Source organism: Engystomops pustulosus, chromosome 4 (assembly GCF_040894005.1).
Source record: "Engystomops pustulosus chromosome 4, aEngPut4.maternal, whole genome shotgun sequence".
Taxonomy (NCBI): domain Eukaryota; kingdom Metazoa; phylum Chordata; class Amphibia; order Anura; family Leptodactylidae; genus Engystomops; species Engystomops pustulosus.
In genome coordinates this window covers 89,108,340-89,126,543 of record NC_092414.1, presented here as the reverse complement: position 1 = coordinate 89,126,543, position 18,204 = coordinate 89,108,340, and the positions used below count along the sequence as shown (strand labels likewise).

The following is an 18,204-nucleotide window of genomic DNA, read 5'->3' as shown; positions in this document are numbered from 1 at the left end:
TCTAAAAGGTTCGCCATCACTGCCTTAGAGGAACCTGTCACCAGATTTTACCCCTATTAAAATAATAGCTATCTCAAGTAGGGTATAAAATATGCTTTGTAGAATTTGATATTTCATACCTTACTTAAGGGGGTTAATAGTTTAATGTAGTAATTTTTCTCCTTTTAAGTTTCATGTTGATTTTTTTCCTTTTCTGTATTTCTATTTTTACTCCCCAATTTCAAAAATCCATAACTTATTTATTTTTCTGTTTACAGAGCTGTTTTAAGGCTTGTTTTCTGTGGAACAAGTTGTACTTGTATTCATGTCATTTTCTTGTAGGCTCTGTTTATACGGCTTTCACTAAGCTCCTCCCCTTTATTCTATACATAGAAACATAAATATGAATGTAAATTTAACAAGACAGTAATGGGGTTCACCTCTTTCCAGAAGCTTCTACCAGTTTCTCTATCTTGTTAGGGGGGAGGGGGTTGAGTCAAGGTCATTATGTAGTAGAATGTACATATAGGTCCCAGAATAATGAGAGAGAATTTTAAGGCATTTTTATTAGTTTCTTCAAAGTCAAAATTTTGCTTACATTTCATTAGTATTTGGTACCATTGTTCTTAAAGTGTATTTTGGAAATCCTTCCACAGGAATCTCAAAATAGTTGATCGGAATTTGGACCTATTCCTCCAGACAGAACTGTTGTGACTGAGCCATGTTTGTGAACTGCTTTGTTCACAATTACTTTTCCAGCTGTGCCCATAACATTTTCAATAGGATTGAAATCAGGGCTTTGTGATGGCCACTCCAAAACATTGACTTTGTTATCCTTAATAAAAGTACTAGTATGGCAGTATGCTTCGAGTCATTGTCCATTTGGAAAACCCATTTGCGCCCAACCATTAACTTCTTGGCTGATGTCTTGAGATGTTTCTTCTGTATAACAACATAATGTTCTATCCTCATGATGCCATCTATGTTGTGAAGTTCATCAGTCTCTCCTGCAATTAAACATCCCTACAACATAATGCTGCCACCCCCGTTTCACAGTTGGGATGGTATTCTCCCTTTTCCCTTTTTTGTCCAGATGTCCATTATGGCCAAACAGTTCAATTTTAGTTTTGTTAGACCACAGGACATGTCTCATAAAATCTTTGGAGATTTGAAGAGTTTTGGTTCCTGAGATTATTCTGGCTATATTATGTTTCTTTTGGAGTAATAGCTTCTTCCTGGCAGAGTGGCCTTTCAGTCCATGTTGAAACAGTACTTGTTTCACTGTAGATATTGACACACTCTTAGCAGCTTCAGCCAGCATCTTCACAAGGCCTTTTGCTTTTGTTCTTGGGTTGATATGCACATTTTGGGCCAAAGCATGTTCATTGCCGGGACAGAAAACCCATCTCCTTCCTATGTGGTATGATGGCTTTATCCATCCCATCTTCTTTGTACTTGCCTATAATTGTTTGACAGATGAACAAGGTACCTTTACATATATGGACATTGCATCCAAGGATGGACCAGACTTGTGCAAGTCCACAATTATCTTCCATAATATCTTGGCTGATTTCCTTAGACTTTCCCATGATGTTACACAAAGAAGCAGTGTGTTTTTGGTGTGCCTTCCATCCACAGGTCTAACTAACTCAGATGTGCCCAGCAATCAGAAGCTTACAAAGACATGACATCATCTTACTGACTGTCCCAAATTTTAAAGGAATAGTAATCTTAGTTCATGGAAAACTTTTGACTTTACAGAAAATAATAAAAATGGCTTAAAAATTATTATTCTGCCACTTGGCAAATAGAAATAATTTTGGTTATCCTAATTGACCTAAAGCGGGAATAGTTTATTCTGATTTGTCATATCATATTATGAGAAAAACATGAATTTGTGTTTTTTTTATACAGTGTATGTAAACTTCTGGTTTCAACTGTACATAGGTAACTAAATAAATAATTGCAAATAATTAATAAACAAAACCAGAAAAAAAACAACATTTTCTTTGCATCAAGTCTATAAGTATGTTTTAAAATATATTAAATCATATACAAGAAAAAGATCTGGCAGTCTTTTGTTTATGATATGTCTGTGTGACAATAGATCAATGCTGTTAATGTTAGTTAAATGTTAACTGTAGACCTGGCTCAATAGTCGATGTAATTGGAAGTAAATGTGGCTAGATATATTATTCATATGACTTACAGCACTTGCTCATATACTTAGATGTAGAGTTCTCCACTTGTCTTCTGACAATAACATACTTTGTATTAGATGTACCGGTAACTATTTATCTGGGTCACATAATAACATCTTGACTTCTAGACTAACCCCCATATATTAGTAATTTCTATATTATCAGTAAGACATCTAAAGCCAACCGAAGTTGTGACAAAACAGTGAGGAACATAAAATATTCATAGCTCATTTATAAATGATGTGTGACTGAGTCTTCTGAAGAGGTACTTAGTTGATGTGCCAATTAAAATCACACATAGGGTTACACATACAGCACTGTTAAATGCACCATAAAATAACATCTGTATAAAAATGTAATATCTCAACAGTACAAATCCCATATGGTATACATGCACTGAGATTTATATTGTTTTGTGGCCAAAACCAGAGATCGAAGTAGAATTTCTTGCACTTTATGAGAGACACTTGGTCAACATAAAAACAAGAATATGTTACCTTACCCTTTTCTCCTAAACCTCCAAGTTTACTTTACTATGGTAAGAAATGTGATTGAAAGGCATTTTGCCAGTTACTCTCACTAATGGGTTGTTAATTTGCTTTAGAATGTGCCTTGTTTTGAGCACAATTTCAGATATACTGTAAACAAGCCATCAAAAATAGACTTTTCAACAGAAACATAGGTACTGTACACTATATGACCTAACATCTGAACAATATGAAATAGACAAGCATTTGGAATAAAGGATTGAGGATTTTTGAAGCAGAAATCATTTATATATTGACCAACATTAGTGACGAGCGGAACTGTTTGGGTACATTCTGAACTACGTTGGTTTGGGTCACCAAAACAAGCTTCTGTTCGAAATCTATGTATGTAGTATTCAGTTCAACTAGAAAAGCTGGTTGGTGGGCTGCTGAGCAGTATGGGCAAGGCTGTGATTAGCCAGGCAGGACATGTAACCAGGGTCGAACTGGGGGGCTTAGGGCCCACCAGTAAAATTGATTCTGGGGGCTTAATAGAAAAATAATCTATAAAGCGGGAGTTGTGGATCAATCTCTTTTTCCTCCTCTCTCTTCCAGTGCATGACTTTTAGATTTTAAGCCGTAGTGTCATTACAGTCTGTCAGGGGATTAATGTTGGGGATTAAGAAAGTTGGTACCCGGCCTTTGGTTGTATTCTGTGGATAGGGCCTAACTTGTGTCTGTGGGAAAACCCCTTCAATAACTGCTCGATTAAGGGCAGGTAGGTAGGGAAAGGAGTCTGGAAGAGAGACAGAGACATTTTAAGCAGTTGTCCTTTTCAGTAACTGCATGTGTATACCGATACCTTCTGCATGTGCAATGACACTAACTGCTTGTATATACCCACACTGTCTTAGAGCACAGTGACATAATCTACGTGTGTATACCCATACGGCCTTCTAGTGCAGTGACAGTAACTGCATGTGTATTCCCATACCATCTTCTAGCTCAGTGACTGTAACTGCATGTGTATACCCATACCGTCTGAGAGCGCAGTGACATTAACTGTGTGTGTACTCCCATACTGTCTAGAGCACAGTGACATTAAATGCTTGTGTATACCCATATTGTCTTCTAGCTCAGTGACTGCAACTTTGTGTGTATACCCATACCGTCTTCTAGGGCAATGACAGTAACTGTGTGTTTACACTCATACCATCTTATAGTGCAGTGACAGTAACTGCGTGTGTACACTCATACCGTCTTAAAGTGCAGTGACAGTAACTGCGTATGTACACTCATACCGTGTTATAGTGCAGTGACAGTAACAGAGTGTGTACACTCATACCGTCTTATAATGCAGTGACCATAACTGCGTGTGTACTCTCATACCGTCTTATAGTGCACTGACAATAACTGCGTGTGTACACTCATACCGTCTTATAATGCAGTGGCCGTAACTGCATGTGTACACTCATACCGTCTTGTAGTGCACTGACAATAACTGCGTGTGTACACTCATACCATCTTATAGTGCAGTGACAGTAACTGCGTGTCTACACTCATACCGTCTTGTAGTGCACTGACAATAACTGCGTGTGTACACTCATACCATCTTATAGTGCAGTGACAGTAACTGCGTGTGTACACTCATACTGTATTATAGTGCAGTGACAGTAACTGCGTGTGTACACTCATACCGTCTTATAGTGCAGTGACATTAACTGCGTGTGTACACTCATACCTTCTTCTAATGCAGTGACTGTAACTGCGTGTGTACACTCATACCGTCTTATAGTGCACTGACAATAACTGCGTGTGTACACTCATACCGTCTTATAATGCAGTGACAGTAACTGCGTGTCTACACTCATACCATCTTCTAGTGCAGTGACAGTAACTGCATGTGTATACCCATACCGTCTGAGAGCGCAGTGACATTAACTGTGTGTGTACTCCCATACTGTCTAGAGCACAGTGACATTAAATGCTTGTGTATACCCATATTGTCTTCTAGCTCAGTGACTGCAACTTTGTGTGTATACTCATACCGTCTTCTAGGGCAATGACAGTAACTGTGTGTTTACACTCATACCATCTTATAGTGCAGTGACAGTAACTGCGTGTGTACACTCATACCGTCTTAAAGTGCAGTGACAGTAACTGCATATGTACACTCATACCGTCTTATAGTGCAGTGACAGTAACTGCGTGTGTACACTCATACCGTCTTATAATGCAGTGACCGTAACTGCGTGTGTACACTCATACCGTCTTATAGTGCACTGACAATAACTGCTTGTGTACACTCATACTGTCTTATAACGCAGTGACAGTAACTGCGTGTCTACACTCATACCATCTTATAGTGCAGTCACAGTAACTGCGTGTGTACACTCATACCGTCTTATAGTGCAGTGACAGTAACTGCGTGTGTACACTTGTACCATCTTATAGCGCAATGACAATAACTGCGTGTGTACACTCATACCGTCTCATAGTGCAGTGACAGTAACTGCGTGTGTATACCCGTATTGTCTGATAGCGCAGTGACAGTGACTGTGTGTTTAGACTCATACAGTGACATTAACTTTGCGTGTATACCCATATTTCTGTGCCGGCAGTCCCTGAAACAAGGAAAAGTCTTAACAATTTCAGCACCAGGTGTCTGAACAAGCACCTGCAAACAAAACATAAGTTGGAGTCTATGAAGAGACATTGGAGGAAAGCAAGAAATGTTATTTAATTGTCATTTTCAGGGCAGTGACAATAACTGTGACATGGCATCTTAGAGCGCAGTGAGAGGTAGGGCATATTTTCCGCATATTGAGGCACATTTACTAAGGGCTTAGCGCCAGTTTTCTGACGGAATTTGCCCATTCTTTTAGGTATAAACTGCTTGCACAGGTATTTAAGATTTTTTGTGGCGCAGCTGCAATAGCCATGTGACACAAACTAGGGGGGGACGTTCCGGTGCTCAGTCCAACCGTGCGCCTGATTTAACATGACTTCTTTTGCCAGTGGGTGCTAGGGATCGAATTAAGTACTTTCCTTTCCCCATATTTTTGCAGGGCAATTGACTTGTTATCATCCTCATTTTGCAGCCTTCTACCCCTTATTTTACAGCCATTTACAGCTATAACATCAGTTTGTAACCTCATTTCAATATGATTTGGGGTCAAGTTTTGGTTTGACAGCTTCACTAAACACTAACCAAAAACTCTTCTCAGAAATCATGTGATTATTTTGTTGAGAAAATGAAACACTTTGCAGGTAAATCAATGTAGAACTTTAGATGGGAAGCAACATAATCAGCAACGATCCAGATGGCTTAGGCTACATTCACACGACCGCCAGGAGGACGTATATATGGCCGCAAGCTTGCCGCCCTACATACATCCCCCATAGACGTCAATGGCTGCACTGTGCGATATGGTGCCATACATGGGGAAAAGATAGGACAAGTCGCTTTGGAGAGGGGTCATCCCCCCCTCCGCAGCTCTCCATCGTGGCAAACGTATGGCTTTGTGTGAATGCAGTCTTAAAGGAACACTCCAGTCAAAGCTAATTCATTGAATAATGCATGGTGCAGGTCCTGAAGGGAGGAGCATGACTCATTATCATGGTATTCTTAGAACCTACAGTTACGCTCCTACCTTTAGGCTATGCACAAAGTATAATTCAATGAACCAGCTTTGTTCCTTTAGCCCTCTAACCAGGCTCTGTGATTACATGTGTTGTCTGCTTTTATCAAGTGCAATAATACTGTAATTTGTAAAAGGGGCATGCCACTATGAACACATAAGGAATAAGAAGGAATATGTATTCTGTGAAATGATGCACAGGTTCTGTGCCAGTGTAATGAAGCCCTTACAATCACAATTTGTCTCATGTCTGAAACAGTTTTGCCAAACAATAAAAAGGATTGTGAACATGAACTATGTGTCTAATATGCCCCAAGAAAGCATTAATAGCACCATAAAATATATGTAAAATACACAAACAGATCCATGACAAGTATAAAATACAATTCTGCTTTGAAAGTGTTTCAGAACATTTTGCTACTTTAGTGACAATGAATAATTGATGTGACAATTATTATTTACAGTTGTAAATCTTGCAGCAATATGTTATCATGGTAACAAAAGGAAATAACCATAGATTCATGTCTTTAGTACTGACATCAACATTTCTTGTCAAAGAAGGAAGTAAAGCATAGTACAAAGGAGAGTTTTCTATGTGCTATCGAAGGTATTAAAATCACAAAGTCTGCTGTATTACAAACTGTATCAAAGGTCACAAGTTAACACCATCCCCCAGCCTCACAGCTCAGCAGCTACCATGTGTCTGCGCCAGCTGCTAAATTCACCCACAGAACTGGGTAGAGATTTTTTTACCCTGTCACAACTACATAGCATAAAGTCAAACTTCAGCGACAAACTTTAATAAAAAAACATTTTAAAACATTTAAAATAGAAGAAAATATACCTAAACTAGATGACCTCTGCTGTATGACCTCTGCTGTATGTAGCTACAAGTGGTGCAGAAGTAGTGGTCGCCCTGGGCCTTCTCTGAAGGGGCGCAATGGTATAACAAGGCACTGGGTTTAACCATATATTGGCAGAAGCTGTCCATTTTGATATGACTGAATGATTTAATTTTTATGTGGCCTCCAAACATTCCCTCAAAAGTAAGCTTTGGGTATAAAAGAATTGGGAGGTTGGATATCAACTGGCCAATCCTTTTCTTCATGGAGAGATAATCCATGAAAAGATATATTTGTTAATAGCTTTCCAGGACTTGTGGCTGTGCACTTTAAGCTAATTATACTTCGTACTTCGGTCTAAGGACCATTGCTTCTTTTTTTTTTTTTGCACACTGTACCTGAAAAAGGGGAGCCTTCATTAGAAAGTTCAGCCAATGAATATCTGAAGTGTTTGTAGTATATGTTAAGCATGAAGCTGAATGCATTGGGCTTAATAGTCATTGTCTGTGTCCCTCATAATGTTAATAATAATAATTCTTTATTTATATAGCGCACACAGATTACGCAGCGCTGCACAGAGCTTGCCATATCAGTCCCTGTCCCCAATGGGGCTCACAATCTAATCAACCTACCAGTATGTTTTGGAGTGTGGGAGAAATCCCACGCAAACACAGAGAGAACATACAAAAACTTTGCAGATGTTGACCTTGGGACTTGAACACAGGTCCCCAGCACTGCAAGGCTGTAATGCTTACCACTAAGCCACTGTTAATGTACAAAAAAAAGTTTGTACATGAACTTATTGTTTGAAAACTGTTCATGTTTTCTATTATATGCATCCGTCTTTTACCTAACAAATGTGATAACAGATGGCTTTCATCACAAACAACTAAAGAGTATGCTACTAACATATGACAGCTTTGTATGTTTTTTTTTTAATCAATCTAAGAATACAACTGGTTGTTTACCAAGGCAAATTAGGGATAATGAAGTTTTATTTTTGGTGAATTGAAGACCTCATTGACATGTCAGTGACTTCTGTCATGTTGTCCAAGGAGCATCCAGATCCCAAGAATACTATGGGGGGAATTTATCACTGCTTCTACGCCAGTTTTCAAAGCGCACTTCAAGAATGCATGAGGAGGCATGGCCGTATGCGGGGGTATTGTAAATCTCATCCTATATGTAAAAAATATGCATAATTAGGGTAAGAGGAGAGCCAGGGCAGCCACAGGAGCGACAGAGCCTCATCATAATTTTATAATTGTTTTTTAAGCAAAACCACTCGGATCAAGGCTTAAACAAGATATGTTTCTGCATCAGTGTAACTACAGAATTCTCAAGGTATTTTGGTTCAGAATGCATAAAAACAAATCGTAGATGTCCTTTAAGTCATTGTTTCACAGACAAAAACAAGTTTCATCCCTTGTTTGACGGCTATCTGTAATCAGTTTATGAGAACTGCTTCACATCTGTTCTTATAACTGTATGTTAGGTCACATGCACACGACAGTGTGCTGCTCTTGGGTCACAAAAATAGGGCTGTAGTCTGTTGTTTGCACCCCATGTGTCATCGGCATGTGAGATCTGTGCACACGCTATTGGCAGAGAAAGACTGCACGAGCTGTAAACACAGGCAGCAATAGGACCTGCTCCGAGTTTTGTGGCTTTGGCAGTCGGCTCATGCAGAGGAACATGGAAGCCATGTGCATGTATATGAACCAATATTAATACACAGGGCCACCACTAAGAATTTTGCCCGCCCCCCCCCCCCCGCCCCCCCCCCCACACACACACACACACCGATGTATATTCCCACATTGATACATAACATTATACACAATTTTTTTGGGGCCAAAACATTTTTGATCTACACTCTGCACATGCCCACTCAGTATATAGATAGCCCCTGCCCGTGCCCACTCAGTATATAGATAGCCCCTGCACGTGCCAACTCAGTATATAGATAGCCCCTGCACGTGCCAACTCAGTATATAGATAGCTCCTGCACGTGCCCACTAAGTATATAGATAGCCCCTGCACGTGCCCACTCAGTATATAGATAGCCCCTGCCCGTGCCCACTCAGTATATAGATAGCCCCTGCACGTGCCAACTCAGTATATAGATAGCCCCTGCACGTGCCAACTCAGTATATAGATAGCTCCTGCACGTGCCCACTAAGTATATAGATAGCCCCTGCACGTGCCCACTCAGTATATAGATAGCCCGTGTACGTGCCCACTCAGTATATAGATAGCCCGTGTACGTGCCCACTCAGTATATAGATAGCCCCTGTACGTGCCCACTCAGTATTTAGATAGCCCCTGTACGTGCCCACTCAGTATATAGATAGCCCCTGTACGTGCCCACTCAGTATATAGATAGCCCCTGTACGTGCCCACTCAGTATATAGATAGCCCGTGTATGTGCCCACTCAGTATATAGATAGCCCGTGTACGTGCCCACTCAGTATTTAGATAGCCCCTGTACGTGCCCACTCAGTATATAGATAGCCCCTGTACGTGCCCACTCAGTATATAGATAGCCCGTGTACGTGCCCACTCAGTATATAGATAGCCCCTGTACGTGCCCACTCAGTATTTAGATAGCCCCTGTACGTGCCCACTCAGTATATAGATAGCCCCTGTACGTGCCCACTCAGTATATAGATAGCCACTGTACGTGCCCACTCAGTATATAGATAGCCCCTGTACGTGCCCACTCAGTATATAGATAGCCACTGTACATGCCCACTCAGTATATAGATAGTCCCAGCACGTGCCCACTCAGTATATAGATAGTTCCAGCACATGTCCCCTCGGTGTATAGATAGCCCCTGCACTTGCTTACTCAGTATATAGTGTCCTGCCAGACGCCTTTAATAAAAAGTTCTGCGTTGCAGATCACGTCAGAGTTTGATCAGGGTGCGATCAGGGTTTGGTCAGTGAAAAACTGACATTTTGCATCAGAGTGCAATGAGTTGTCAGAGTTTGTTCAGTGTCTCAGTTTTTCACGCTCCTTTTCAATGCAATTTCAATGCGTTTTTAATGTGCAGATAATGTGCGTGAGAAGGACTCAGGACTGAGCTCTATCTTTTCTGTGGCAATTGATGTGTGAAAAATGCATTGCACTTGCATGTATCTCAGAGTGCAATGCATTTTTGATGCGTCTCCATAGACTTGTATGGTGCGTTTTTCCCGCGCGTGACTTGCAAAAGAGATTTAAATGCGCATAAAAAAAAAATCAGTGTGTGTGAAAAGAAATGCAAGTCTGAAAAAGCCTATTGATTACAATGGGTCAGAGTGCAATGCAAGTTCTGCGCGTCAAAAGCACACGTGTGAAAAATGCAAGTGTAGAAGAGGCCTTAGACTACTAGCTTTAGAAATAAATTGACAATTAGGTGTTACCTGTTTGGGGGATATGCTTTAATTCTTGTGCTGTCCAAAAGGTGCAGACACTGTCATACGGTGCAAACACAGACCTGGTAAGTGTAATGATAAAGGAAATCTAGTATCAAAATCAACCATGATAAACCAGAGACATTTAGAGCTCTTTCACATTAGCGTTGGTGCTCTGGTCCAGTTCCGCATCAGTTGTGTTTTGTCTCCGTTGTGTATTTCTTCTGTTTTGTCTCTGTGTCCACAAACAACGTTTGCTTTGAAAACATCACACCTGGTTTTTCAGCCTCATCAGTGAAAAAAAAACAGATATTGTATTTTTTTTTTGCGGACCCATAGACTTCTATTGCCTTCCATGATCTGCATCAGTGAAAAAAATAGAACATGTTTCATAATTTTTTCCACAGACAAAGGATCCGTGAAAATGCAAGCCAATGTGAAAACACGCATAGAAATCAATAGCTTTGTTAGGCATCTGTGGAAATAACTGAATTATAAAATAGCCCCTGAGTGCTGTAGATTTACAGGCTGTTACAGTGTACAAATAGCACTTCCTCCTCTCACTATGTGCTGAAACTTTCTCTGCTGCAGTGAGATTACATTAGCTAGAGGGAGTGATGTAGTGTAGAGGGAAAGCGGAGCCTACAGTAGATATTCTAACAGTTTGTGAAGCCACAGGAACCCTGCTAACATCCCCAGGAGCCCTTCTGGTTCATTAGTATTATTTTAGAAGGAAAGAGGCTATGGATAATAAATATAAGATGATTACCACAGTCTCGGTGGTTTATCATGCTTGATTTTGATGGTAGATTTCCTTTAACATCCAGTGGTCCACTTTTACATACATTTCTAGGAGGAACAGAGGCACAATATAAAATGATTAGAAACCTGGTACTAATTGGGAATGCAAGGTGAGAAATAGAAGCATTATAGGAAAACTATATCGCCAATAAACCATTACAACACGACGTTACTTTGATTATTATTTTGAGATGTAATTCATCAGTGTAAACAGCGGCATACGTCTCAAAGAAATCAATGTCCTATGTCAAACCACAGGTATTGTTAATGGTCTCCAGTCCAATTAATTCTGAGAAGAGTCGTGAAGCCTTTCCAATTGCTATGTTATAGGCTTAATTGCTTTGGTAGGCGCCTTAAAGGACTGCACAGCATTGGGAGAATGAAAAGTCTGTTCCCTTATAGAAATAAGCTCTTATGCCTGCTATTCTGCACAATATGGTTTCATAATGCTTGTTACAAGTGGTGTCATCCAAGCAGGAGTCATTTTAGCTTCCAATCAATGGTACACAGCAGCAGCTCAGAGACAGGACTGAAAGCAGGCAAAACACAATAAGTGACTATGTTAGCGCAGCACACTCCCCGCATTCATGCTTCTTTTCCCATGTGTTACCTTCTAAATATAGATGCAGTTCTCCTAATTGACAGGAGTGCATGCTGTGTGTACCAAACTCCTAATCTCCATTTCACACATTCCTTTTAAGGCAGAGCAAGACAGCCAATCAGATCCAGGCGATTATTACAGTATACTGAAAGAATAAGGTTGTGATCCTCACCCTATATTTATTCCTTCCCTTTTGTCACACTAACCATTTTGCACAAAGCAGTATCCATGGTGAGAAACAGATGCGGATCAGTGCTGACAGTATGTTTTTGATGTTTACATTAGAATTCTTCAAGATTGGAGAGGATAAAATGCTATACATTGTAAGTGGAATGCAATTGTAACCAGAAATGAAATAATGGGTATAATAAAGTGATATGAGGACGGATGGATCTGAGCTGCAGTGACCTGGCAGGAGCTGTGTACAACCAGCACATCCAGTTTTTGTTATTTGCTGATTGGTGAGGCCACCATGTGTGAGACCTATGGATAGGTCTTCAATAACTAAGGTTACCAGCACTTGAACATGTGCTTCCACAGGCGGCAAATAACGGATCTATGGATTGTTGTTTGCAGCCCATATGTAATCAGCGAGTATATTTGTAATAAACATAGTAATAAAAATAGCTTTTATGCAGGGCCATAATGTTTGCAATGGAAGTGGGTGCAAGTGGGCCCTCAGAGAGAGGGAGACCCGCGGCTGTCGATTTAGAATAACAGCATCAGCAGGGCACGGATATATGCCGTTATTTTAAACATTGAGAATTGCAGCACAAAGCCAGGTGTAGGACAATGTTAATCTAACACCACTCCTGTCCTGCCCCTAGCCCATCCACCGTGACAGACTAGCCCGTGGCTCTCACTGTTTAAAACAAGGCAGTTCACAGGACCTACAAGGAGTAGGCAGCTGTGTAAAAGTCGAAATTGACTGTAATGGAGTAAACTAAATGCAATTAGTTAAGATGTACATGGATATACACTCACCGGCCACTTTATTATGTACACCATGCTAGTAACGGGTTGGACCCCCTTTTGCCTTCAGAACTGCCTCAATTCTTCGTGGCATAGATTCAACAAGGTGCTGGAAGCATTCCTCAGAGATTTTGGTCCATATTGACATGATGGCATCACACAGTTGCCGCATATTTGTCGGCTGCACATCCATGATCCGAATCTCCCGTTCCACCACATCCCAAAGATGCTCTATTGGATTGAGATCTGGTGACTGTGGAGGCCATTTGAGTACAGTGAACTCATTGTCATGTTCAAGAAACCAGTCAGATGATTCCAGCTTTATGACATGGCGCATTATCCTGCTGAAAGTAGCCATCAGATGTTGGGTACATTGTGGTCATAAAGGGATGGACATGGTCAGCAACAATACTCAGGTAGGCTGTGGCGTTGCAACGATGCTCAATTGGTACCAAGGGGACCAAAGAGTGCCAAGAAAATATTCCCCACACCATGACACCACCGCCACCAGCCTGAACCGTTGATACAAGGCAGGATGGATCCATGCTTTCATGTTGTTGACGCCAAATTCTGACCCTACCATCCGAATGTCGCAGCAGAAATAGAGACTCATCAGACCAGGCAACGTTTTTCCAATCTTTTACTGTCCAATTTCGATGAGCTTGTGCAAATTGTAGCCTCAGTTTCCTGTTCTTAGCTGAAAGGAGTGGCACCCGGTGTGGTCTTCTGCTGCTGTAGCCCATCTGCCTCAAAGTTCGACGTACTGTGCATTCAGAGATGCTCTTCTGCCTACCTTGGTTGTAACGGGTGGCGATTTGAGTCACTGTTGTCTTTATATAAGCTCGAACCAGTCTGCCCATTCTCCTCTGACCTATGGCATCAACAAGGCATTTCCGCCCACAGAACTGCCGCTCACTGGATGTTTTTTCTTTTTCGGACCATTCTCTGTAAACCCTGGAGATGGTTGTGTGTGAAAATCCCAGTAGATCAGCAGTTTCTGAAATACTCAGACCAGCCCTTCTGGCACCAACAACCATGCCACGTTCAAAGGCACTCAAATCACATTTCTTCCCCATACTGATGCTCAGTTTGAACTGCAGGAGATTGCCTTGACCATGTCTACATGCCATGTGATTGGCTAATTAGAAATTAAGTGTTAACGAGCAGTTGGACAGGTGTACCTAATAAAGTGGCCGGTGAGTGTATGTTGTATGATACATATGTGTATATCTGTATTATACAAATATGTGTGTTTATGTCTATATTGTACATATATGTGTGTATGAAACATATATATATATATATATATATATGTATATATATGTGTGTGTGTATGTCTGTATTATATATTTATGTGTGTGTAAGTCTGTACTATACATATATGCGAGTACATTATTTTTTGTAAATTGTACTATGATTTAGCAAAAAGTGAGAGGGCACTTGTTAAAAAAGGGCACTTGGAAACAAAAAGTAGGCACTTGTGCTTATATAGTGGAATGTTTACATGATATGCCAGCTTCCCTGGAATGTCTAGGCATCACCTGTTAAACAGTAGACTTTTTTCAACTTATTTTGCTATAATGAGGGGCCCCATAAGGAATTTTGCCCAGGGGCTGAGAGGACTCAGGTGACTTCTGGAATTTCATATACAAAAACAATTTTATTTTTCTTTGCACAATCACTCCAGCAGCAGTGGTTGTATCCAAGGATAGCTATCCTATGTTTCTAAGAGACTACATTTCTGGGACACTCTCTTCAAATTTTTTAAATGTAGAAGAAATGCATGTATACGGCATATTAAATTAAATGTGGATGCCCAAATGAGAATACTTGTAATACTTCCAAGTATGTTTTTTTTTCCTCAAAACCACTGTAGACATGAATGTAGCGTGTTGGAGATTTGTAATTTCACGACAGCTGGAGTGTTGAGTGACCTCTGGTATAATCATAGGATGCTTGCATTGGTGCATTTACCATGGAGGCAGACGCTGCAGCTTTTTGCAGGGGCTTGTAGAAGGGGGCAGCCCACCTATGAACAACTTCTGCTTTCCTTAATAGATGCATTGCATTAATTTGTGTACAATATATACTTTTGGTCATGTTGCTTCTTTGTAGGCAAACTGCATGAATGAGAAAGCATTTATCTTCAAGTACTCAAGTAAGGCCAGGGACATATGGTGAAATAGCAGCGTGTTAATTGCTGAAAAAGAACCAGTAAGTAACCAACAGCATTTCATAGACTTAATATTTTGGTTGAGACGTACACAAATCCTGTCCATAAAAAAAAAAAAATCACATGAAATATGATTGCTTTAAAAAGTGTCAAAAAGTGTTGTGAATTCCTGCACAGATTTTCAATTCTGCCCAATAACATAGAGATCACTGCTGGAAGCCGAGGTAGAAACTTGCATTACATGTCTATGCAGTAATATTTACCGTACAAAATGTTTGGATATTGTCTGGCTTCTATTTTTATATACAGACAGATTGTACAAGCATTTTGGAAATATGCCCATAGATGGTTTCCTGGATCAATGTTCTGCTGAGCCTTGAAATTGCTTAGCACACTAAAGATCATGAAAATTGTTAATTCCAGAGAAAAATATAAGTTACATTGCATTTGCGTCAGCACAACTGTATATACCTTATATACTCGAGTATAAACCAAGTTTTTCAGCACAATTTTTGTGCTAAAAATTCCTCACTTGGCTTATACTTGGGTGTATAAAAAATATATAAACTGAGTACTCAACTTTCCGACGCTCCTAGGAGGTCCTCTTCTTACTTCATGTGGGTCGGTGCCAGATGCCTTTAATATATAGCCAGCCCCCAGTTTGCCTAGCACATAAAAAATAAACTAAGTACTCACTATTCCAACGGCCCAGCAGGACATCTTGCACGAACCTGGCGTTGACCTGGAGCTGGCGCAGAGAACATGAAGAGGTCCTGCTGGACCGTCGGAATGGTGAGTACTTAGTTTATTTTTTACATGCTAAGCAAACTAGGGCAGCCTATATACTAAAGGGGGCTGGCTGACTATATAATACAGGGGGCTGTCTGTACACTACAGAGGGCTAGCTACATTACAGGGGGCTGGCTGGCTATATACATACTGGGGAGGCTGTGACCAATGCATTTCCCACCATAGGTTTTCCCAGCTTTTGGTGGTAAAATTAGGTGCCTCAGCTTATACTCAGGTCGGCTTATATATACGGTAATAATAATTAATAATCTGAATAACCAGTAGTGTTATATTCAGTAATAGGCATTCTTGAGTAATATAAACTGTTATAAACTTCTAGCATGCTGTACATTTTAAATGAAGCTAATTAATATACATAAAGGACAGTGTATTAATATGATGAAAACAAGAAGCTGAATATAAAAGTATTGTAGTGGAGGAAGGATCATTGCAAGTTCTATTCTGCTTATGTGGTTTTCAGGTGGCATTAGAGGGTTTGACTGGTCAGCAAACCTTGTGGTGGAGTAGTTTTGCTGCAAAGCAGTGGTAATGCTAGAAGTCTTGGAGAACAGACTCAATGGGCATAGAGAAGCAGGTTTACTGAGCACTAGAATTACATGTAATTGTAAGATTTAGGCATGGATAGCGCAGGTTTATGGATTACATTTTATGATATTATTAGTATTTTATTAACCAGGTAATGGATCAATTATAAAAAGGGAACCTGTCAGCAGAAATTGAGCTAGTAAACCACTACCAGTTTGTTGTGAAAAAGATTATCGCCTTCCATATCATATTCCTTCTATGGACCAGTGTGGTGACATCATTGAGAAAATCTACTATGTAGTAAGATGTTCAATGCTTGTATAAAGCCACAGAGGAGAGTTTAGAACCAAGGTGAGGCTTTCTTCAACTGAGAACACGACTTCTGCTGTGATTGACATCATTCACAAGACATCTGGAGAGCCAGTTATAATGTAAGGAGGTATCCTGAAGCAGGGAGAGCTTAACTACAGTGCTGAGCTCTCCGACCTTATTGACTCATATAGGGCAGCACGGTGACTTAGTGGTTAGCATTACAGCCTTGCAGTGCTGGGGACCTCGGTTCAAGTCCCAGTGTCAATATATGCAAAGAGTTTGTATGTTGTCTCCGTGTTTGCGTGGGTTTCCTCCGGTTTCCTCCCACACTCCAAAAACATAGTGGTAGGTTGATCAGATTGTGAGGCCCATTGGGGACAGGGATTGATTTGGCAAGCTCTGTGCAACATTGTATAAATAAAGGAATCATAAACAATGAACTGTAAAGTTACTTGACAAAAAATAGTTTTAGCAAAGCACAGAGCCTTTGACAACAATTCCAACAATACCTATATCATACTTCTGGCTTCTTCCTAGCCTGAGATCCAGCCTGATATCTTTATCAGACCTATCTGTAAAATCCTCTCAGCTTCTCCTGAAGTGGGCGGGCACTGAGGCCAGATCACATGAACGGCACAAACAGCCCAGCCAATCAGGACAGAATAAGTGTTACTGCTTGTACAGAGATCTAGTGAAGAGCAAGACAGGAAAAACACAGAGCTGACAGCACATAGCACTGGAGCTTTTCACCATGGTAAGAAATGATCATACCTTAATCTACTATATATATATATATATATATATATATTATATATACAGTGAAACCGTTCCCGAAGACCACCTCTCTGAGAGGACCACTCCCTAAGAGACTGTATATAATATATATTGATTTTTTTCTAATTATCAATCAGGGTAATTTCCTCATTTTCTAAAGAGGCTAGTGGGGCGTGGAGTAGCTGGAGCTGAGGCTACACGGCGTGGCTACTCCACGCACTAGTAGCCTCTTTGATCCTCCTGAAATGTTTTTGTGGGTGTTGGCGAAGCTCTAAAAACAAGCAAACCTCTTATCCCTCCTCCAACAAACTTTACACAACTTCAGGGGCAACATTCTTCCTGGCATAACCTGTGCTTCAGACTGTCAGATAGAGGAGCATGCATCTACTACTAAAAAGTGGAGTCGTCGCATTGTGCTTGGTGATGCTAGGCTTACAGTAAGCTGCTGTGCCATGGACTCCCACAACAATTCAGTGCACAAACTTCATGGCAATGTTAATGACAAGAGAAGGTTTGTATGTGATCTCCACTGTGTACCTTTTAGACATCACCGAATTGCGGTGGCTCCTAAATGCTTCCACTCATAAAAAGTAGGCAGGACATTTGATGATGTGACAACATTGGCATCCTATTAAGTTGTCAAGCAGGAATTCAGTAAGCTTTGTAAAGCGAGTTATTCTTTCTTAGGCCCACTACGTATCATGATT

General features: G+C 40.5%; 1 long non-coding RNA gene across 1 annotated transcript; it reads right to left on the bottom strand.

Moving 5' to 3' along the window:
• Positions 1-8,187: 8,187 nt before the first annotated feature.
• Positions 8,188-11,380, bottom strand: LOC140129030 (uncharacterized). Its single transcript, XR_011855261.1, has 3 exons — positions 11,299-11,380; positions 10,539-10,889; positions 8,188-8,309 (listed from the first exon to the last, which is right to left on the bottom strand). It is a non-coding gene; the product is annotated as an uncharacterized lncRNA (long non-coding RNA).
• Between the last annotated feature and the right edge of the window lie 6,824 nt (positions 11,381-18,204).